The following is a 25,861-nucleotide window of genomic DNA, read 5'->3' as shown; positions in this document are numbered from 1 at the left end:
ACGTTTTTTTATTAGTACCTTTTTTCTCTCTAATCTGGAGAGGGGTTAATAACACAAGGGTTTTCAGTTATTGCCATCAACTGGAGAATACATATCGGGACTGTCTATCTACAAGTCAGGTAGTCCTAAATCACCCATTTGACCAGTACTGCATGTCAAGTTCCGACAAGTATGCCGATGGACAGATCACACGATGATTGACATTGATGATCATAACCTGTCTGTGTATATTGCCAAGGTTTTCCTTTATTTCACACCTTGACCGGCTGATAAAGGACCCTTGGCGAAATCTCTGCTGACCTGTAATGATTCACTCAAGCGTGACTCCCTAAAAAATGTGTATTAGCATATACAGATGATGCTTGAGTATGTGCACTACTATCCACGGTCATAAAACTGTCGACAAAAAGGTACGGGACAGTATGATAGCAGTAAGAAAACTATATCAACTGTAAAGAGTGGATGATGATTTGAAAATTTAAACGTAACCTGGCAGAGTTTGCAATATAGGTCATCCTTGACCATGACGTTAGATACAAATCTATCGAATGATGATCTCTTCTACCTCACGGTGTTCAGGTGTATATTACCACTAGGGACTGAAGCAGACTTGACTTCCATGCATATTGCATTTAATAGAATCACCTTGATGCTTGAGGACAGCTTGTTTAACACCTGATCTGTCTGACATGGTCAAGTGTGTTGTCTGTAGGTCCATGCTACCTTGCCACCAGGCATGCCCACATATTTCTAACCTTAGTTTGAAGCTTGGTCAAGGATAGAGTTAGAATGTCCTATAATGAGGAAACGGACAAAATTCTGTCGTTATATCTTGATTAGACATCTAAATGATGTATGTGTATTGTAAGATTTATACTGATAACTTGATCATGCAGTAATGAAAGTTGTTTTAAAAATTGTAATGAATTCCCTAGAAAAATAATACTCATTCCTGAAAGATCTCTCCAAAACTCCTTGTCCAAGTTTAATTCAATTCAGTCAAGAAGAGTGGTTGAGGGAAGTTAGGAATTGTAATGAGAATTTTAAAAATGTGGATATTTTTTTGCTTTAGTTTCAATAAATTCATTTTTTTTTTCCCCTGAATATTAACATCAATATCAACTGTGATCGCTCTTTCTACAAATATTAATCTTGGAATGTATTGTCTGTAGCGTATGTAAAAATCGTTTCTTCAACCTATGCCAGGATGAACTACAATCATGTAACTGCAATCATGTAACTACAATCATGTTTGCAGATTCTTCTATTTCAAATGTTTCTTATTTTATGAATGAACCAAAATTAGTAAACAATTAAATTGACATAAATAGTGAGGAGACATTGAGATTTTGTTCCTAAACTATAAACAAAACTAAGGTTATTTACCTGAGATATTGTAAACAATGTCTTAACCTGTGACCTTTTAACCTCTTGTCACTCATCAGTGGTTTTGTAAAATGAAAGGTTTACATTTCAGGAGGACATTTTGATTTCAGCTGAGAAATCATAAGGATTTGTGTCCTGCAAACTGGAGCCATCACATTGAAATTGATGGTCCTTAGCAATTCTAGCTTGTACTGATGTTAGGTTGATGGAATTCCACCACCTACCTACCTGACAGCACATATCACGGTTACCTTACCTTAGGTAATTAGGCCTCCCCACAGTAGAGGTTGGACAGACATGTTGGGATTTTTTGCAGTCTTTCTGTCAAGCTTTGATATATATCCTGAAAATGACTTCAATGTCCATATTTGGAATAAAGTTTTGTTAGGAAGAGAAGATTGCTGGAATCACTTAAACAATCAAATGTCAAAGTTCAAAGGTTTTTGAAAAAAGCATATAAAAATAGAATTTTATAGAATAGATTTCATTGAAGGTTGTATGGGGGGGCATGATGTTAGGTTGATGGAATTCCACCACCTACCTACCTGACAGCACATATCACTGTTACCTTACCTTAGGTAATTAGGCCTCCCCACAGTAGAGGTTGGACAGACTTTTTTTGATTTTTTGCAGTCTTTCTGTCAAGCTTTGATATATATCCTGACAATGACTTCAATGTCCATATTTGGAATAAAGTTTTGTTAGGAAGAGAAGATTGCTGGAATCACTTAAACAATCAAATGTCAAAGTTCAAAGGTTTTTGAAAAAAGCATATAAAAATAGAATTTTATAGAATAGATTTCATTGAAGGTTGCATGGGGGGGGATCAATGCCTGTACTTGGTACACCCAAGTTGCTGCTTGGAATGACCCTAAGGTGAATAGATCAAAGGCCATGTGTTCTGTCACTAAAATTGGAGTTTCGGTTTAGTGTGCAATTTCCAGACCATGGTGAGCATGCCCATATTTAGTGTACTGTTTGTTTAGGAGGGCCCATATGATATTTAGTGTACTGTTTGTTTAGGAGGGCCCAGATGCTTGGAAATACAACAAGAACATTTGGTTTCTTGACAATAACTGTCTTCCTCTTGGGGTGAACATGCACATACATTTTAACATATTGGTTGCTTTTGAGAAGGAAATACCTGGGATCACATTTCAGGTCAGCAGGTGAAATATCTATTGACTGGTTGCTGAAACTGAAATTGTTGTATCTATGCAACACGCCACCACTGCAGGTTGATCATGATTATATTTGTTGAACACACTGGTTGATCATGATTATATTTGTTGAACACACTGGTTGATCATGATTATATTTGTTGAACACACTGGTTGATCATGATTATATTTGTTGAACACACTGGTTGATCATGATTATATTTGTTGAACACACTGGTTGATCATGATTATATTTGTTGAACACACTGGTTGATCATGATTATATTTGTTGAACACACTGGTTGATCATGATTATATTTGTTGAACACACTGGTTGATCATGATTATATTTGTTGAACACACTGGTTGATCATGATTATATTTGTTGAACACACTGGTTGATCATGATTATATTTGTTGAACACACTGGTTGATCATGATTATATTTGTTGAACACACTGGTTGATCATGATTATATTTGTTGAACACACTGGTTGCTTTAGTTTATGCTTTTGAGGTCAACAGGTCAAAGGTGGTGCATAATTTTAACATTCAAACAAATAATTCATCAAAAACACTACCAGAAAACATTCTTTATTGGACCACATATATATTGACATAAAGTTAGAAGTTCTTTTCCTGTAAAACAAAGTCATAGGAACTTCTTATTTTGACCATTCAATTTGTTGCCAAAAGAGAAATATTAAGTAGAAATTCCCAGCATATCCTATTCTATCCAATGATTACAGCACATTTCAATTAATGTCACATCACATAATGGCACACTACTTAAAGTCACCTCACTTAATGTCACCCCACTTATTATCACAACACTTAATGTCATGTCATTAAGTGTCATATCCCTAAATGTTACACCACTTAATGTCACACCACTAAAAGTTACACCACCTAATGTCATTTCATTTAATGTCCCACCACTTAATGCCACATCACTTAAAGTTACACCACTTAATGTCATCTCACTTAATGTCACACCACTTAATGTCACATAACTTAAAGTTACACCACTTAATGTCATCTCACTTAATGTCACACCACTTAATTTCACACCCACTTAATGTCACACCACTTAATGTCATATCACTTTATGTCATACCACTAAATAAAATCCCACTTAATGTCACATCACTTAATGTCATATCACATACCACTTAATAGCACATCACTTAATGTCATATCACTTAATATCACATCACTTTGTGTTACACCACCTAATGTCATCTCACTTAATGTCACACCACTTAATGTCACACCACTTAATGCCACACCACTTAATGTCATATCACTAAATAATATTCCACTTAATGTCACACCACTTAATGTCATACCACTAAATAATATTCCACTTAATATCACATCATTTAATATCATACCACTTAATAATATACCACTTAGTGTCACATCACTTAATGTCATGTTTCAGTTTTGATGGCAATGCTGTTTAATATCACTTAATTGTGACAGTCACCATAGCCAGGGCTTATCCTCACTCTATATACAAAGTGGGTCCTTATACTACCTTATTATTTATTCTGTCTACCTTATGTTACCTAAATATTTATCTGTCTTTTATCTTATATATGTGACAGAGTATGTGGCAAATTAAAAGCTGTCTACTTCCATTTTCCCTCTTGTCAAACCAACAATTTTGAGAAAAAAATTGTGCTTTGAAAATTTGCCTAATTACAGTATTCTATAAACAATATGAAATGATAGCTAATAGACGTGAAAAATAATTAAAAATATTGAACTAATTGTTAAAAATCATAGACAATAATGACCTTAAAAGAACTTTTGTATTTTTAATTTTCTATTCTTCAATTTCACACATTAACATTCATTAACACATTATCATAATTTGTGATACGTTTTTGTTATTAAATGTTGTGAAATTAAAGTCATCTTTAAATCTATTGCAGTTTTAATTACTGAGAGAATTATCCTGTTATTTTCTGGAGTTTGGACATTAATGTATGGTTATGAATTATAAATCAAATTATCATATATGGTAGTCATTCTGGAGGCTGTTGGATTTAATATTTTGTCAAAAAAGAACATTAATCATAATATTAATGGGTAAAACCTTTTTATCCTGTTTGAAATTTTCAAGTTGAGAGAAGTCATAATGTCCGCCATGCCGAATATTTAATGGACTAGGCTGTTGAGCATTGGTCATTATACGTGACTGCCAGCCGCCTTTATAATAAAAACCCATTAAGATCCCTAGTGTACATTTATCATATTTCTCACATAGGTGCCATTCTGTGAAAATAACCTGATATAGAACATAGCGGCTTGATATGGTCCCATTTGAAAACTTTGATTTATTGTTTGTTTATTTGTTTAGAGATTGTAGGGTATGGAGTCAGTATATTATATTTTCTTTGTGAAAAATCACGAAGCACAGCAAATATTTCTGTATAACCCTTCCGTCTCTTACATGTACCTTTGCTACCAGCCGTAACTACAACAGTGCCCTTCCCTCCTTTATCTTGGCCAACAGCACCCTTTATTATAGTAGTGAAATTTCTGCCATGATGGCCATAAACCCCTTTTACATCATTGACTTTTTCCCTTTCCATGGTCAAACCACTTTTATAGCAGTGCCCTTTCAGTCCCTTACCTGGGCCTACACCATCGTACCTTCGCCTAGGAAACCTGTCCCTTTCTGTCCGTCACCTTACACTACACCATCGTCATCTATAACATTGCACTTCCCTCCCAGTTACCTTGGCCACCAGTCCTCAAACCTTAGCAGTGAAACCCTTTAGATTATTCTCCATTTACACTGGTCATTCAGTGTTGGATTATTTGTTTGCTTTTATAGTATAGAAAGTGCGATGTCCTCACCTCAGGGTTTTTTCCCATCAGACTTATGAGTTTTTATTCACGTAAACTTAATCATTGGCTTATGTGTCTATGTGTAGAAGAAATTTGTCATAAAGCCACCTCATGTCCCTTCTCCCTCTGTTATAGATATCTATTGCGGCTCACAGCCTTTGTCGTATGAAAAGAGAAATTCACCCATATAATGTATGGACTCCTCCTCCTCCCCAATCATATTCCATGTGGTACCAAGTCCCTATCGAGCCAATTATTCATAATATTCATTAATTTATTCATCCAATCTTTCCATCCCCAATTCATTGGTGAATACTTAATTGTTGAAGATCCTAATAATTTATCTCTAGTTGAATTTACTTTTAAGGACATTTTTTCTTTTTATACCACTATTTACCAATAGTGTGTTAGTCCATCAGTCAGTCAGTGTGTCACTTTAAGCAAAGTATACCTCAAAGAGTATCTGTTTGGATGGCGGACTGTCCCACAGTGAGGACAGATTGTCTTGTCCGGTGTTTAGAAACTTAGGATCCTTTCTTCCTGTATGATTTAAAACTTTGTGTAGAGGTTAAGAACTATGAATTACTTGTAATACTTTGCCTTGTTACATACAATGTAAAGAAAAAAGTAAAACTTAAACATATGACCTGAAAAACTTAATAATCAAAGGCCAAAGAAATTCAAATCATTTGGTGATTTTTTTAAGGTATCTTGATGAAAATTTAAGTATAACTACATCAGTCACAGAAAGTATTTCTTGGGCTATATTTAGATTATCATGACCTTCACCTCTAGATCTCCATAACCTTCAACTCTTAGTCTTAGAAGACCAAAGGTAATATATATTCTGATGAATAAGGGGGTACGTATGTTCTTATTGCAAAAACCTAATCATTTTGCTGTATTTTAATGTTATAGGAGAAACAAAATAGTCAACACATGTTGATTTTTTTCATTTATATCCATTTTCAGGAACAAATTCTCAAAGCATAACCTACATGTTGAAGTTTGTAGATTGTACTCGAGAATTTATACTCATTCACGTGTATATGTTAAAAAAAATTTTTTATGAAGGGAATAAAGCAATATTTTTTTCACACAGAAAACCAGAAACATTTTTTAAAAAAACGGTCAGTAAAAAACAGACAGTACTTGATTATTATGAATGATAATTATTCTTTTAGTGTTACTTTTCACTTTACACCATGAACATAGAACAATATTTCATACATCATTTATTCAATAGATTTAGAGGAGAAAAATCTTATAAAAGAACAGAGAAATCACCCTCTCCTTTTCAACAGGAGCACTTTAAAGACTTGTATTTGTATGCGGTAAGACGACCAATCTTGTCTCCTGTGCTAACAGGCCGAGTACACTACAATCCTCAGTAATTGTTACCATTGATACAGCCTGGCTTTAAACATCCACTCAAGCAGAAACCTCGGACCAGCTTTCCATTCACCTATTGAAAAAGTCTTGTGTGTCTGGACTATCCCCAGAATTTTTTTCTGTTGAATGGTTTTAAAGATTTTCAAAGGGTTGATGTCTAGAATTTGTGTGTGTGTGTTTGTGTGTACATTTTAGTGGCTGCTACAACAGGTGAACATGCCACTGTCACGGCAATTTTTAAAAGTTAAAAAAAAGTTTATTTAAAAAGGATGATTTCCCAATGACATGCTATTAAGTGTACCTTGGTATAAAACCAGAACAGGCTTTATTCAGAAAACAGAAAAATATTGCAAGCTGACCAATCACTGTTGTGAACTGGTATGCTAGCAAATTGGCACAAGGAATTTAAAATTTTTAAAACTTCCTTTTTTAATGTGGCTGCTGATGGTATTAAGGCTGTCTTGTTCTAGTTCCGAAGAATCCAGTCCGAAGGTTATCAGGATGGACCGAGTGTATTGAATTCCGCAAACAAAAGGAAGGAACAAAAGAGGTGATACAGTCATGCTCTGGTGAACACACTAAGTGAAAGCTAGGTGTATGTATATTTTTACCTCGGGGCATCATGGCAGATAGCTAGCACAGTGCTAGGGCTATGGTGAGTGTGCTGTGTTGTGTGAACGCTATACCGACTATGTAATGTATATGGGATAGACTGAGTTCAACGATTAGGTATGTATTGCTTCCCCTTGAGTGGGAATTTCTGGCGGTTTTCTTCAGTGTTGTAAGTGAGCCACTGCCATGTGTTAATGTTGAGGCCTACATCGCTACTATAAGACCACTACAGGACTTTACTACGCCAGCCCTTCGAAAGTTTATAAAATTACTCTTTGTGTGTTGTGTGTAGTCGGCTTCCATGTACAGGTTACTGAAGACAGAACAGGACAGTTTGTCCGAGGGATAAATATAGTGCCATGGTGTACCTGTAGCCTCCTCGTGTGTGTACAGTCATTATCGGTGGTGATTTCATTCGGTTGTCTGATGGAATTTTATTCATGCCAGTTCTGGAATGTGTTAGCCCCTTCTTCTTATTGCACCTGAAAACGAAGAAAAAGTTGTCAGCGTTTGACGAGCAACGACAATCCTACAGCAGGTGAGAAGTGCTTAAATTTATGGAGTTACGCCCGACGATTTTATTGTACACCTATATTTAGCAAACTGGTAAAATTATGCCATGCTCATCCAGGGAAAAATATGTGTGTGAAAGTTTTGTCTTACAGATCGACACCGTGCAAACTGGATTATATGTGCTGTTTTTCCTGAAATTATGATAATTTTTGATGATATATCAGTTATACTCTCAGTGATCTGTAGTATAATTTCCTTAAGATTTTAATTATTGCTTTAAGTTTTAATCAGATTGATATAATCAACGACCTTTAATTTGATATTCCTTATTAAATTTTAAAGAAATCAGTAATTCACTTTTAAATTAATACTTTGCATGATGTTTATCTTATTCAATATTTGAGGAATGCTCAGAAATGGTATGTTGCAATATTATTCTGCTTCAAAATTTAAAGTAAATTATATTTTCATTGATAATGCATATTTCAAAATATGGTAAGAAATTACTGCAGAATAAATACAGCAGTGTTTAATGTTTACAACATTGTGAAAGGAGACCCTTCATGTCTACTTTATATAATGTTATTTAAATAGATTGTTTTTGACAAATGTATCCCTTTGTCATCATTACAGTGTTTTCTCCTTCTGTTTCCTCACAATATTCCAAAAAAGGAGTTTAACACAAGAATGAAGATTTAGCAGTAAACTTAGATACATAAACCCCTGTTCTTAATCGCATTAAATGTTTAGAAGACATTGCTGGTTTTGAGTGATTTAATTGCCATCTTGAGCCATTAAATTCAGCCAAAGGTATTCCAGCAACTGTAAAATGGCATATCAAGTTATATACACAGGTAAATCGAAAGTTTAAAGATTGTAATCTGTTTTATGAGACTAAGTAATGTCGTTGGGACAGGTGTTCACTTCATGTTGTTAAAGTTTAAGCTAAGTTTCACACACGTTTGATTTCTAACATGTTATTCCTAAACACCCTAACTTTTAAAAGAATGAGTTTGCATATGTGAGACAATCATTTTTATTCGAACACTTAAAATATACACCCTCTGTTCAATGTTCTCATCCAACTTTTATCAGATTATGTAGATAAGGCGTTGAAAGGTGTTAAATGAGATTTCTGTATTAGAGTTTCACACATTAATTCTTTGTCAAATTCTTAACAATGTGCAACTATAAAGATGTGCGGTAATAAAACACTCCTGAAAAATTCACCACAAATATTCAGTAGACATTAATTAAAATAAGTCATATATTTTGAATATCTTTGACTGTTGTGGTTTAGAAGAACAAACGTTTGTTTCGTTTCATGCAATGCAATTCTTTGAAAGTGTTGATATCAATTGTCAAATTGTAGCAAGGTTTTACTTCTACTCTTTGTTTTCTTCGATCCCAAAATCTGAAAGAAAGATAAGAAAAGCAAACAAAAACATTATTCATAGACCAGGAAAGTTTTCCAATCTCAGCAAAATATTATGATTAGAAGAACTGTTTCAATCAGAAACATAGCTTTGATCAGTGTTACGTTTTATTTCTCAGCATAAAAAATATCAGCCTGAGCTCTGTTTAGGTACAGAAAGAATAATTTGTAACAGGGATGGGGAGGGGGAGCCAGAAGGGAACTGGGGTCCCCTTACGTTAGGAGGACAGGGAATCTTACTGTGTCTAAAAATAGGAACATGAGGGGAACAGTTTTACTTTAAGAGGAAAGACAAGAGAATTTGACCCATATACATGAGTATAAGATTCAGTTCTGGTTGCAAAATCTTAACCCTTCTTCCCTGTGATCTAGTGGTGAACCTTCTAAATAACTGGAAACATTTATTTAATGATAGTTAGAATTTAAAAGTTCCAATTATTTGTCATCCTTTGATGCAAATCAGGCAATTCTGCTTCCTGATCAATTTGTCTGAAGTTGTCCTAGCTTAAAGGTTTTATGTTACTTTTGACTTTAAATATCTGTCAGAAATTGTTCCATTAATTTAAGATTTTGAAATGTATGTATTTAGACTCAAAGAACTTGGTAATTACCACAATATTAGAAAAACAATCATTTTTTGGAAAAAATCTGGGAAGGAAGTGAACTAAGAATATTAGGTTTTATTTGATGTAAAGCTAAGAAACATTTGAGAAAAGGCCTTGACCTGTTTAATGTTATATTGCTGGTTCCACTTGAGTGTACAAAATATGTTTCAATATACACATAATTAGATGGAGCAATTGATCGCCCTTGTCACCTCCAGTAAAATATCTTATCTAGTATATATCAGTAAGTGACAAATATTCCACAACGATATAGTCACACTTTTTAAACAAAATTTAAAAAAACAAGAAAATTAATTTCAGAATTTGAAATTAGTAAAGTTCGGTTTTTAGAAATTAATGTAAATTAGTTCATGCTGAACAGTGATAAAAATAGTTTCCGTTTCTTTTGTCATCATTGTTGATTGAAATCAAAATTGTAAGATGAACGTGAAATCTCCAAATAGATTTATCAGATATAGGTACAGTAGATTTATTAGATTTAGTAGCTTTATCTGAAAGCTATAGTAGATTTATTAGATAGATATAACAGATCTATGTGATATTGTAGATTGATCGGCAATAAGATTTTCATACCTAAAAATTTTAACTCTGATAAAATTTTCTTAATCATATAATATTGAGCTTGCAGTTGACACATTAAATGTCTTTTATGGAAATAAATATTACTAAATCTCCTATTTGGTTTAAATTTATTTCAAATTAAAAGTAAGAATGACAAAATAGGATAACTGTATATAAAAGCAATCTCATATGGTTGTTATAAAATAGAAATGAAATGTTTTGTTGAATTTGTATATCTTCTTGATTATAAAATAAAAATGATTTTTGTTTCAAGCTAAAATATCTGCTAGCTTATAGGTTGAACAATAAAAATAAAACAATTTTCTTATAAGTTAAATAATCAATTTTTAATAAATAAAAAAATGAAGGAAATAGCATATCTTCTACATTATAAGATAAAAATCAAATAGTTTTGTAATTAAGATAGGAAAAAAACAATCCAAGAAAAAGTGCTAAGTGACATTTAATTGTGGGAGAGTGATAAGTGACATTTTATCTTGTGGAAGTGCTATGTGATATTTTAGTCGTGTTAAGTGCTATGTGATATTTTAGTCGTGTTAAGTGCTATGTGATATTTTAGTCGTGTTAAGTGCTATGTGATATTTTAGTCGTGTTAAGTGCTAATAGACATGTTAATTTGAAAAAGTGTTATGTGACATTTTACTCTGGGATTATGTTAAACATCATATTACTTTCAGAATGTGATATGTGACATTTTATTTTGGGAAAGTTATAAGCAACAAGTTACTTTTGGAAAGTGATAAGTGACATTTTCTTTCAGGAAAATGATAAGTGACATTTTACTTCCGGAAAATGATAAATGACATTTTCTTCAGGAAAATGATAACTGAAATTTTACTTCTGGAAAATGATAAATGAAATTTTACTTCAGGAAAATGATAAGTGAAATTTTACTTCAGGCAAGTGATGAGCAACATTTTACTTCAGGAAAGTAATAAGCAACAATTTACTTAAGGAAAGGGATAAGTGACATGAGAAAGCATGCCATTTTATTCTTGGACATTATTTTGAGACATTTTACTAACAAAAAGAAATAAGTTTGGAAAAGCAATGAATGACATTTTACTTTTGAGTAACGCTCAGCAACATTTTACTAATGGATAGCGCTAAGTGACATTTAATTCTTGAAGGTGATAAATAGTGTTTTATTTTGCTTAACTACTAAGTGGATTGCTTTAAGTGAGATTTTTGGGAATGTTATGTAACTTTTTAGTTTTGGAAAGTAATGGATTAGTTTGTTTTGGGAAAGTGATGGGTGACATTTACTATGGAATACTGACAAGTATGAAAAAGCAGGTTATATGTAGAATTAAGGGTTTAAGTCTTAAGGTTTAAGGAAAATCTTTTACTGCATTCTTGGTTAAGGCATGGATCAGGATCTTGTTTGAAAATATATCAAATTCAAGGGAGACAATCAAAGGGAGATAATTAAAATGATAGCAAGTTTCTGTGTGTATAGTATTAATTATTGAAATAAAGTTCTTTGAGAAAAGATAGTTTGAGAATTGTAGCCAGAGGATATGGTGCCTGACTCAGTTCTGTGGAAATCTAGCCATCTGACTGGCCTAGTGATAGGATCACTGTTGAAAGACATAAAAAGTCAAAAACGTTTCCAGAATTTTATAATGGCTGTGGAGTGTATACCAATAAATTTTGGAAAAAATTTGAGATAACCATGGATACATTTCTTGTAAGGTGTTTGGAGATCTGAAGTTCTCAGTTGTTGCTGGATCTGCCGTATGTCGTAAACTGACATAAAGTCTGCACCAAAACCATACAACCCAGAAACACAAGCTACAAGAACCATTAAAATGTTGTGGTGGTTTTTGTGAGAGTTGATTACTGAGCCGTGAGTTTAAAGCTTCACTGTGTGTGAGTTGTGTGATGGATAAGGTGTTCTAATTAAGATTTACGTGTTTTTGTGTCCTCTAATTTGTATTTTGAAGGTCACTTATAGAAGTTAATGGTTCATTAATGTAAATGATGACGGATCAACATCTGGATTCATTACGGTACTTTTCTTTGAAAGATATTTTTTCAAATGTTATGACAGTCTCTGATTTCCAAAAGGTTTCGTTGTAATCTTAAATTACTACTGCCATATGGTACTGATTATTTATATAAAAAAAATTAAGATTTTGTCTACCAAGGGGATGTTATCTATCTGGTGAACCAGGAGATGGTATAATCTATATCACAGGTCATGATTACAAAATCAAATGGTATAATCTATATCACAGGTCATGATTACAAAATCAAATGTATATTATTTAGTTTTTTTGCTTAGTTTTTTTATGTTGTGTTCCGAATTTGAGGAATGGACAGGGGTCATCTTGCATGGGTTAGGGTCAAAGATAGGAAGGCCAGGGTCAGACTAAAAGAGTAAAGGTCAAACTAGGCAGGTCAAGGTTATACTGGGCATGCCATGTTCAAACAAATCAGTTCTGGGTCAGACTTAGAAATTCAGGGTTTTAATAGGCTGGACAGGATCAAATAAAGTAGGTCAGGTCAGACTAGGGTAGTAAAGGTCACGCTAGGCAGGTAAAGGTCAGATAAGGAGAGTCAATATCAAACTAGACAGGTCAATGTCATACTGGTCAAGTCAGGGTAAAATCAATCAGTTTTTGCTCAGACAAAAAGGTTTGAATCAAAGTCAAGGCCAGACTAGGTGGGTCAGGGTCACACCAGGAGGGATGAATGTCAAAGGTCAGGGTCAGCTTAGGAGTTCTAAAGTCAGACAAAGAGGCTATCAATGTCAGACTAATAATTAGGACTGTCAGTATTAGTTAGGTCAGCTGTTGACTAGGAAAACCAGGATCACACTAGGGAAGTCAAGGTCAAACTGAGATAATGATTTTGAAAACAAGGGAGATAATTACACAAGTTACACTACTGAAATGTGTTTCCTCCTTTATATACAGTTACTATCAATGACGAGAGATTAAGGACAGATTACACCAAGGTCATTTGTTGAGTTACATAAGTTACCTGCTAATGCAGATGCCATGTTTTCATTCAATAGAAATTAATCTAAAGGGGAGGGGACCTTGATTTAATGTAATAGATCAAGGTATGAATCTTCGTGTTGAAAAGCCTTTCTACAACGTTGAAATTTAATTCTAATGTTAATTTGATTTTGATAAAGATAATTGAAGAGAAAAGATCTGGTATGAAATATAATCCTATGTCTTTGAATTCACTATATGACGATTGCAGACATCAAGCCAAGTTTATGTATCTAGAACATTATGACGTGTTGAATAAGAGTTTCTGTCTCTAAATAGGGTACCGCATATCAAAATGGCTTTGAACACCTTTCAAAACCTATCCAGGTTAGAGGTTATTGGAAATTGAGATGATATACAGGAAGGGAGCTATTATAAAGCTGTATAGGTGATTCATCAGACTTGTTTCTTACCTTTAGAAAGATGTATAGGTGATTCATCAGACTTGTTTCTTGCCTTTATAAAGATGTATAGGTGATTCATCAGCCTTGTTTCTTACCTTTATAAAGCTGTATCGGCGATTCATCAGACTTGTTTCTTACCTTTATAAAGCTGTATCGGCGATTCATCAGACTTGTTTCTTACCTTTATAAAGCTGTAAAGGTGATTCATCAGACTTGTTTCTTACCTTTAGAAAGATGTATAGGTGATTCATCAGACTTGTTTCTTACCTTTAGAAAGATGTATAGGTGATTCATCAGACTTGTTTCTTACCTTTAGAAAGATGTATAGGTGATTCATCAGACTTGTTTCTTACCTTTATAAAGATGTATTGGGGATTCATCAGACTTGTTTCTTACCTTTAGAAAGATGTATAGGTGATTCATCAGACTTGTTTCTTTCCTTTATAAAGCTGTATTGGTGATTCATCAGCCTTGTTTCTTACCTTTATAAAGCTGTAAAGGTGATTCATCAGACTTGTTTCTTACCTTTATAAAGATGTATAGGTGATTCATCAGCCTTGTTTCTTACCTTTATAAAGCTGTAAAGGTGATTCATCAGACTTGTTTCTTACCTTTATAAAGCTGTAAAGGTGATTCATCAGACTTGTTTCTTACCTTTAGAAAGATGTATAGGTGATTCATCAGACTTGTTTCTTGCCTTTATAAAGATGTTTAGGTGATTCATCAGACTTGTTTCTTACCTTTATAAAGATGTATAGGTGATTCATCAGCCTTGTTTCTTACCTTTATAAAGCTGTAAAGGTGATTCATCAGACTTGTTTCTTACCTTTAGAAAGATGTATAGGTGATTCATCAGACTTGTTTCTTGCCTTTATAAAGATGTATAGGTGATTCATCAGACTTGTTTCTTACCTTTATAAAGCTGTAAAGGTGATTCATCAGACTTGTTTCTTACCTTTAGAAAGATGTATAGGTGATTCATCAGACTTGTTTCTTTCCTTTATAAAGCTGTATTGGTGATTCATCAGACTTGTTTCGTACCTTTATAAAGATGTATTGGTGATTCATCAGACTTGTTTCGTACCTTTATAAAGATGTATTGGTGATTCATCAGACTTGTGTCTTACCTTTATAAAGCTGTATAGGGGATTCATCAGACTTGTTTCTTACCTTTATAAAGCTGTAAAGGTGATTCATCAGACTTGTTTCTTACCTTTATAAAGATGTATAGGTGATTCATCAGCCTTGTTTCTTACCTTTATAAAGCTGTAAAGGTGATTCATCAGACTTGTTTCTTACCTTTATAAAGCTGTATTGGTGATTCATCAGACTTGTTTCTTACCTTTAGAAAGATGTATAGGTGATTCATCAGACTTGTTTCTTGCCTTTATAAAGATGTTTAGGTGATTCATCAGACTTGTTTCTTACCTTTAGAAAGATGTATAGGTGATTCATCAGACTTGTTTCTTGCCTTTATAAAGATGTATAGGTGATTCATCAGACTTGTTTCTTTCCTTTATAAAGCTGTATTGGTGATTCATCAGACTTGTTTCGTACCTTTATAAAGATGTATTGGTGATTCATCAGACTTGTTTCGTACCTTTATAAAGATGTATTGGTGATTCATCAGACTTGTGTCTTACCTTTATAAAGATGTATTGGTGATTCATCAGACTTGTGTCTTACCTTTATAAAGATGTATTGGTGATTCATCAGACTTGTTTCGTACCTTTATAAAGATGTATTGGTGATTCATCAGACTTGTTTCTTACCTTTAGAAAGATGTATAGGTGATTCATCAGACTTGTTTCTTGCCTTTATAAAGATGTTTAGGTGATTCATCAGACTTGTTTCTTACCTTTAGAAAGATGTATAGGTGATTCATCAGACTTGTTTCTTTCCTTTATAAAGCTGTATTGGTGATTCATCAGACTTGTTTCGTACCTTTATAAAGATGTATTGGTGATTCATCAGACTTGTTTCTTACCTTTATAAAGCTGTATAGAATTTGATCTGGTGTGTGGACAATTACATGGTATCAGGGAAGGACAACTAGAGATATTTCTGTCAGAATTTAAAATTCCTACAGACATAGAAATTGCTTTGAATAGTAAAATTGTTAGCAAGATTCATAAATTATTTCTTTTTAATTTATTTGCATATATGGATAAATAAACCTGCTTATTATTGTGTCAATAAAACACTGGATAATGACATAGTTTGTAAGGACACGGCTAAGCATTGTGGGTAAAAGCATTGTGCATAAAATCATTGCAGTTAAAAAATTGTTCATAAAGGCATTCTGGGTAAAACATTATCCATAAAAGTGTTGTTAAAACTTTATGTATAAAATAATTGTGGGTCAAACTTTACGTATAAAAAACATTGTGTGTAAAAATCTCCGGATAAAAGCACTATGGAAACATTATCGGTAAAAACATTAGATAACAATATTGAGGGTAAAAACATTAGATAACAATATTGAGGGTAAAAACATTAGATAACAATATTGAGGGTAAAAACATTAGATAACAGTATTGAGGGTAAAAACATTAGATAACAGTATTGAGGGTAAAAATATCTTAAAGATTAAAGTATCGTAGAACATGCTGTATGTAAAGCATATTGAAGAACTGTGGGTAAAGAAATCAGAGGTAAAATCATATCATAGAAAGACAATGTTGGTAAAGTCTACCGTAAACGTGATGTAAGGGGGAAAACATGGTAGGTAAAAACAACAAGCATAAAGATGGTATGGGGAAAACACTAGGTAAAAACTACAAGCATAAAGATGGTATGGGGAAAACATGTAGGTAGAGACAACAAGCATAAAGATGGTATGGGGAACACACTGTAGGTAAAAACAACAAGCATAAAGATGGTATTGGGAAAACATGGTAGGTAAAAACAANGTAAAAACAACAAGCATAAAGATGGTATGGGGAAAACATGGTAGGTAAAAACAACAAGCATCAAGATGGTATGGGGGAAACATGGTAGGTAAAAACAACAAGCATAAAGATGGTATGGGGAAAACACTGTAGGTAAAAACAACAAGCATAAAGATGGTATGGGGAAAACACTGTAGGTAAAAACAACAAGCATAAAGATGGTATGGGGAAAACACTGTAGGTAAAAACAACAAGCATAAAGATGGTATGGGGAAAACACTGTAGGTAAAAACAACAAGCATAAAGATGGTATGGGGAAAACACTGTAGGTAAAAACAACAAGCATAAAGATGGTATGGGGAAAACACTGTAGGTAAAAACAACAAGCATAAAGATGGTATGGGGAAAACACTGTAGGTAAAAACAACAAGCATAAAGATGGTATGGGGAAAACACTGTAGGTAAAAACAACAAGCATAAAGATGGTATGGGGAAAACACTGTAGGTAAAAACAACAAGCATAAAGATGGTATGGGGAAAACACTGTAGGTAAAAACAACAAGCATAAAGATGGTATGGGGAAAACACTGTAGGTAAAAACAACAAGCATAAAGATGGTATGGGGAAAACACTGTAGGTAAAAACAACAAGCATAAAGATGGTATGGGGAAAACACTGTAGGTAAAAACAACAAGCATAAAGATGGTATGGGGAAAACACTGTAGGTAAAAACAACAAGCATAAAGATGGTATGGGGAAAACACTGTAGGTAAAAACAACAAGCATAAAGATGGTATGGGGAAAACACTGTAGGTAAAAACAACAAGCATAAAGATGGTATGGGGAAAACACTGTAGGTAAAAACAACAAGCATAAAGATGGTATGGGGAAAACACTGTAGGTAAAAACAACAAGCATAAAGATGGTATGGGGAAAACACTGTAGGTAAAAACAACAAGCATAAAGATGGTATGGGGAAAACACTGTAGGTAAAAACAACAAGCATAAAGATGGTATGGGGAAAACACTGTAGGTAAAAACAACAAGCATAAAGATGGTATGGGGAAAACACTGTAGGTAAAAACAACAAGCATAAAGATGGTATGGGGAAAACACTGTAGGTAAAAACAACAAGCATAAAGATGGTATGGGGAAAACACTGTAGGTAAAAACAACAAGCATAAAGATGGTATGGGGAAAACACTGTAGGTAAAAACAACAAGCATAAAGATGGTATGGGGAAAACACTGTAGGTAAAAACAACAAGCATAAAGATGGTATGGGGAAAACACTGTAGGTAAAAACAACAAGCATAAAGATGGTATGGGGAAAACACTGTAGGTAAAAACAACAAGCATAAAGATGGTATGGGGAAAACACTGTAGGTAAAAACAACAAGCATAAAGATGGTATGGGGAAAACACTGTAGGTAAAAACAACAAGCATAAAGATGGTATGGGGAAAACACTGTAGGTAAAAACAACAAGCATAAAGATGGTATGGGGAAAACACTGTAGGTAAAAACAACAAGCATAAAGATGGTATGGGGAAAACACTGTAGGTAAAAACAACAAGCATAAAGATGGTATGGGGAAAACATGGTAGGTAAAAACAACAAGCATAAAGATGTTATGGGGAAAACATGGTAGGTAAAAACAACAAGCATAAAGATGGTATGGGGAAAACACTGTAGGTAGAGACAACAAACATAAAGATGGTATGGGGAAAACACTGTAGGTAGAGACAACAAGCATAAAGATGGTATGGTGAAAACACTGTAGGTAGAGACAACAAGCATAAAGATGGTATGGGGAAAACACTGTAGGTAGAGACAACAAGCATAAAAATGGTATGGGGAAAACACTGTAGGTAGAGACATTGTGGTGAAAAAAAGTTGTGGGTAAAGTTATATTAGAAATCAGTAAGGGTAAAAATGGTATGTATACACAGTTTGGGGTAAAAATGGTATGTATACACAGTTTGGGGTAAAAATGGTATGTATACACAGTTTGGTTAAAAAAAAGATTGGATTAGATATCTGTACTTTAATGCTTCTGATATCTTATTATCATATTACATGTACTTTGATAAATGACTCGTATATTAAAATAAATATAGGTACTTACATGAGTTTTCATTTCATATGTGATTTATGAAACATTTGTGACAGGTTTCATAAATTTCATATGAAACGAGTGTAAGATCCTTTTTATCACATATTCAAGATTTGTGGCATTTATTCGTGTAAAACAACAATATTCATGCAACCTTGAAATGTAACAAGCCGCCTTTTAACTCCAGTGCGTAAGTCTGTGACATCATGTACTTGTCCTAGGTGTGACGTACCAATTGAAAGAATTGAAACTTACAACCAATCACAGGGCTGATAGGTCATATTACATGGGTTAATATGCAAAAAAATATGACATGGGTATATTCACGGGATAACACAGTACAATATGTGATAAATAAATATATAGTTTATAGGCCTTGTATATTAAAGGGAAGTCCTTGATAGTAATATTTTTAATGCAAGAGAAAATTTTGTGTAACTCAAGTTTTGTGACTCAGCAGCTTAAAATAGATTTAAATTTTACACATATTGCTAAAAACCTGCATTGCCCTTTGAAAGATTTGTGTCACTTATTATTGCTTACGCTGGACAAGCAGCAGACAGTCTGTTATAAAGTTGTGACTTTGAGGAATGCAATTTCAAACTCAGAACTTCACTTTTTGAGAGATTTTTTTTTTTTTTGAATTTGGTATATCATAGGATTCCAATATTTCATAAATTATGTGACCGCAACAAAGAAATAAATGTTTACCGGTAATCAGAGGTGAACAAGAACTTGGCCAACATTCATAAGCATCATAAACAATATGTGTCCGTCGACATCTGTTGACTTACATGTATGTAATACGTTACTTTTATGTGTTACATAATAAATGTCTGGCGAATCACATCCGTGTTTAAAACATTGCGAAATTCGATAAAAAGGTTAAGTAAAAGAAAGTTGAAAGTTATGTGTAGCTTGATTCACAACTTCACAAGTTTCAAATGTGCAACTTGGAACTCCAAAAATTTAATGTCAGTTGGAATATATACACAGACCAATGAGATATGCTTGTGGTGTGAGTAAATAGATATGTATGTGTATATAGAACATCGTTAAGGTGGTACATATACATTATACAATACTCAAATTGACAGTCCATAATTTGGGCGATGACGTGCACCGAACATTAAGCTGGCAGAGTAGGTCTGAGTTGTGATTTATTATTGACTAAATGTTGAGCAGATATAGGTTCAGTAATTTGATGTACGGGAGGTCACATCCCCCCAGGTGAAAACATGCCACCAACCTGTGTAACATCGTCAGTGGGACCTAATAATGGGAGGTAGGAACACACACAACCAAGTTACCTAACCCAGTCAGTGGGACCTGATAATGGGAGGTAGGAACACACACAACCAAGTTACCTAACCCAGTCAGTGGGACCTAATAATGGGAGGTAGGAACACACACAACCAAGTTACCTAACCCAGTCAGTGGGACCTAATAATGGGAGGTAGGAACACACACAACCAAGTTACCTAACCCAGTCAGTGGGACCTAATAATGGGAGGTAGGAACACACACAACCAAGTTACCTAACCCAGTCAGTGGGTCCTAATAATGGGAGGTAGGAACACACACAACCAAGTTACCTAACCCAGTCAGTGGGACCTAATAATGGGAGGTAGGAACACACACAACCAAGTTACCTAACCCAGTCAGTGGGACCTAATAATGGGAGGTAGGAACACACACAACCAAGTTACCTAACCCAGTCAGTGGGACCTAATAATGGGAGGTAGGAACACACACAACCAAGTTACCTAACCCAGTCAGTGGGACCTAATAATGGGAGGTAGGAACACACACAACCAAGTTACCTAACCCAGTCAGTGGGACCTAATAATGGGAGGTAGGAACACACACAACCAAGTTACCTAACCCAGTCAGTGGGACCTAATAATGGGAGGTAGGAACACACACAACCAAGTTACCTAACCCAGTCAGTGGGACCTAATAATGGGAGGTAGGAACACACACAACCAAGTTACCTAACCCAGTCAGTGGGACCTAATAATGGGAGGTAGGAACACACACAACCAAGTTACCTAACCCAGTCAGTGGGACCTAATAATGGGAGGTAGGAACACACACAACCAAGTTACCTAACCCAGTCAGTGGGACCTAATAATGGGAGGTAGGAACACACACAACCAAGTTACCTAACCCAGTCAGTGGGACCTAATAATGGGAGGTAGGAACACACACAACCAAGTTACCTAACCCAGTCAGTGGGACCTAATAATGGGAGGTAGGAACACACACAACCAAGTTACCTAACCCAGTCAGTGGGACCTAATAATGGGAGGTAGGAACACACACAACCAAGTTACCTAACCCAGTCAGTGGGACCTAATAATGGGAGGTAGGAACACACACAACCAAGTTACCTAACCCAGTCAGTGGGACCTAATAATGGGAGGTAGGAACACACACAACCAAGTTACCTAACCCAGTCAGTGGGACCTAATAATGGGAGGTAGGAACACACACAACCAAGTTACCTAACCCAGTCAGTGGGACCTAATAATGGGAGGTAGGAACACACACAACCAAGTTACCTAACCCAGTCAGTGGGACCTAATAATGGGAGGTAGGAACACACACAACCAAGTTACCTAACCCAGTCAGTGGGACCTAATAATGGGAGGTAGGAACACACACAACCAAGTTACCTAACCCAGTCAGTGGGACCTAATAATGGGAGGTAGGAACACACACAACCAAGTTACCTAACCCAGTCAGTGGGACCTAATAATGGGAGGTAGGAACACACACAACCAAGTTACCTAACCCAGTCAGTGGGACCTGATAATGGGAGGTAGGAACACACACAACCAAGTTACCTAACCCAGTCAGTGGGACCTAATAATGAGAGGTAGGAACACACACAACCAAGTTACCTAATCCAGTAAGTGGGACCTGATAATGGGAGGTAGGAACACACACAACCAGGTTACCTAACCCAGTAAGTGGGACCTAATAATGGGAGGTAGGAACACACACAACCAGGTTACCTAACCCAGTAAGTGGGACCTAATAATGGGAGGTAGGAACACACACAACCAAGTTACCTAATCCAGTCAGTGGGACCTGATAATGGAAGGTAGGAACACACACAACCAAGTTACCTAATCCAGTAAGTGGGACCTGATAATGGAAGGTAGGAACACACTTACCAAAAGTTACATAACCCAATCAGCTTGACTAGTTAGTTGGAGGAAGGGATTTATATGCCACTAAGATTCCTAACATAAATCAAATGACAATCAGACTAATTTTGTCTCCACAACTTTCTCATCAGTTTCCATTCCACATCTTCAAACTTGCAGTTTGCTTAATTACAATTGTTGTTCATTATTCTCAGTAGTTTTTATGCAGATTATGCTTTCCTCCACCACCAAAACCTTGTACATCCTTTAATGGCCGTTGCTTTTAATGGGAAGTAAAAGAAAAACTGTTCAGATTGTTCTATAGTACATGTGTTTAATTGAACATAAAAAAGGACATTTCTTTGTTCCATTTTATAATAAATTTGGTAAGTGGCTGTCCATTCTCTAACTTACCAACTAAAGTACATACAGTATAGATTGTATAGCAGGGTATTACATTAGCCTTTGACTTTCAGAAATACTGCTATATGTAGTCAGGGATTTTAATCTTTCTTAGTGGGTTCACATAGTACATCACAGGGTTAAAATGAAATTTTGGTAGAAATGTTTATGTTAGTTGTTTTGCATAGTTATAAGCATAAACGTTGCTTCTAAATGCTAGCAAGGATTTCCAATGATAAGTCCCCACCGTAGGTTTTTTACGCAAAAGCATAAACAAATTTCTGGTTTGACTATGTATGATGATTTGTTTAAATATATTACAGATATATCGGAGTGGTTAAAAGGATGATCAGGTGTAGTTTTAATACTTTTAATCTTGATCTGCCTGTATTAAAAGGAAGGGCTGTAACTGCTGGTGGGAAATTAAGTACCTAAGTCACTGTAATGACCGGCAGGCAGGTGCGGGTGACACAGTTATGATTTTAATGTCCAAATAAAGGGCCGTAAACTTACTGAAGAATTTACATGGTTCAGGGAACATCACGGTTAAGTTGTATATCTCTCTAATGTATGGAGATAGGCGTGTTCTTTATTACCTTCAGCAAATACATGTTAGCTTGAAATTGAAATTTAAAAGAAGAAGAAGAAATTTTAACTAAGAAAAAAGACAAGTGACCACTTGTCTTGTCTACTGTGATTTTATTGCATACATTTCCTTAAGATACCCGTGACTGCACCAGTCCTTAAAGTAGGGTATACCTGTGACTGCACCAGTTATAATCACAAAGATTTCCACTTCAAAACTGGTTTCTGCACTTAGAGTCCCCCTTATATATTGATAAATAAGTAACATAAAAGGGTGGGGGTTTTTTAAGAGTTACTTTCCGTTTCTAGATAGTCACCTTTCAATTTGATCTGTGCATATACAGTCCCTGGATAACAAAATTGTGAAGAGTAGGTTTGTCAGTTAAAAGGTCCTGATTTCAACCCCTTAACATTGTTCTTCTGTGGATTTTTTCATCTTTATTTCCAAATACTCAAAATTCTTCAAAATGCATCACAAAATATATTTTATATGGAATGAATAAGAAAATATGATTTCCTGTTTTCAATAGTTGCACTATACATGTATTTTAATCTGAGGATACTGAAATTTAATTAAAAAAGACATGGCACTGGTCATATACATTTCTAAAATTACACATTTATAGGTAATCCACATTTATGTGAGTAAAGATAATCCTTTAAGGTAATAGTGAGAACATCACACAGCATGACGTGATATAGATGGACAAATAAAGTGTCTTACTATACAAGTGGACATACCACACAGTATGTCACATATAAAGGGAGACACAAAATACAGTATGTCACATAATACAGGTAGACACACCACACATTATGTCACATAATACAGGTAGACACACCACACAGTATATGACATAATACAGGAAGACTCACCACACAGTATGTCACATAATACAGGTAGAAACACCACACAGTATATCACATAATACAGGTAGACATAGCACAGTGCATCACATAATACAGGAAGACACATCGCAACATGTCACATTACACAGGTATACACATTTTACAGTGTCAGATAATACAGGTAGACACACCACACAGTATGTCACATGATACAGGAAGACTCACCACACAGTATGTCACACAATACAGGTAGAAACACCACACAGTATATTACATAATACAGATAGACATAGCACAGTATGTCACATAATACAGGAAGACTCACCACACAGTATGTCACATAATACAGGTAGACATAGCACAGTGCATCACATAATACAGGAAGACTCACCACACAATATGTCGCATAATACAGGAAGACTCACCACACAGTATGTCACATAATATAGGTAGACACACCACACAGTATATCACATAATATAGGTAGACACACCACACAGTATATCACATGATACAGGAAGACTCACCACACAGTATGTCACACAATACAGGTAGAAACACCACACAGTATATTACATAATACAGATAGACATAGCACAGTGCATCACATAATACAGGAAGACACATCACAATGTGTCACATTACACAGGTAGACACATCAAGCAGTGTGTCACATAATACAGGTATACACATCACACAGTGTGTCACATAATACAAATAGACACATCACACTACACAGGTATACATAGTACAGTGTGTGTCATATCATACAGGTAACACATCACAGTGTGTGTCACATTATACAGGTAGACACATCACACCATGTGTCACATAATACAGGTAGACACATCACAGTGTGTACCATATCATACAGGTAGACACATCATGCAGTGTGATATATCATACAGGTAGACATAGCACAGTATGTGTCATATCATACAGGTAGACACATCACAGTGTGTGTCATCATACATGTAGAGACATCACAGTGTGTGTGATATCATACAGGTAGACACATCACAGTGTGTGTCATTTCATACAGGTAGACACATCACAGTGTGTGTCATATCATACAGGTAGACACATTACAGTTTGTGTCATATCATATATGTAGACACATCACACAGGATCACAATATACATGATAAATTTTTTTGAAGATTTTAGCATTTCACAGTGTTTCTTATACACAGAGTCACAATACACAAGATATAACATTATTTGGAGGCTTTACATTACATATTATATCACCTTACACAGTGTATCACATCAAACAGTGTCACATTACTGTTATGGTTGGTTAAGTTGATCATGCTTTGAACAGTTTGTCATTTAAACTACAGACAAATACTCATCTCAGGTACAGCACATGTTCAGGTGAGTTAATGAGAGCATTTTATGTACCTTCAGGTGTGTTTGTGATATACAATAAAAACACCTACATATTAATACCTGTTTGAACAGACAGTTATTCCTATATCAGTGTTATATCAGAGTAAGTGTAAGGACAACTCTGTCACAAACAGGCATCAAAAATGTATACCTGTTAAAACTGTTTACAGTAAGGCAATGAAAATATATCTAAAACCAGTGGCTATTATCAAGATTTGTTCATATGTATCTTATTCATAAATATCTGTTGGGATGGCAGTGTTGTGTACTGAAATCGGGTCATGCCACCGCTATTTACATATTTGTGGCCCTTAGTTGCTTGCCAAGTTTTGTTTGATTATACTGCTTGGGATAGCCGAATGTCCCATACTAAGGTTGGGTCTTCTGACTCGCTAAATACAGAGTTATGGTCCTTTGTTCATTTTAGATACTGTCTAGAAGTGGGGGGCCTTGGATTGCTCACAATGCTTTCCCTTGTTTATGTATGTCTGTATGTA

At 34.9% G+C, this 25,861-nt stretch overlaps 1 protein-coding gene across 4 annotated transcripts in view; it reads left to right on the top strand.

The window, feature by feature from the left end:
• LOC110446821 (transcriptional activator GLI3-like) overlaps window positions 1–25,861 on the top strand; it is a 196,667-nt gene that overhangs the window by 74,790 nt on the left and 96,016 nt on the right. Inside the window, exon 1 of one of the 4 annotated variants that reach the window (XM_021492137.1) lies at window positions 7,013–7,950. The exons of the other annotated variants lie outside the window; for them this stretch is intronic. The gene's annotated coding sequence lies outside the window, so the exon portion shown is untranslated. Of the gene's footprint in view, window positions 1–7,012; window positions 7,951–25,861 lie in introns of those variants that run through there. 4 annotated transcript variants of the gene reach the window in all.

The sequence above is a fragment of the Mizuhopecten yessoensis genome, unplaced genomic scaffold (genome assembly GCF_002113885.1).
Source record: "Mizuhopecten yessoensis strain PY_sf001 unplaced genomic scaffold, ASM211388v2 scaffold3011, whole genome shotgun sequence".
Classification (NCBI taxonomy): domain Eukaryota; kingdom Metazoa; phylum Mollusca; class Bivalvia; order Pectinida; family Pectinidae; genus Mizuhopecten; species Mizuhopecten yessoensis.
Note: the sequence above shows the minus strand (reverse complement) of the source record. Positions and strands in the feature narration are given on the sequence as shown.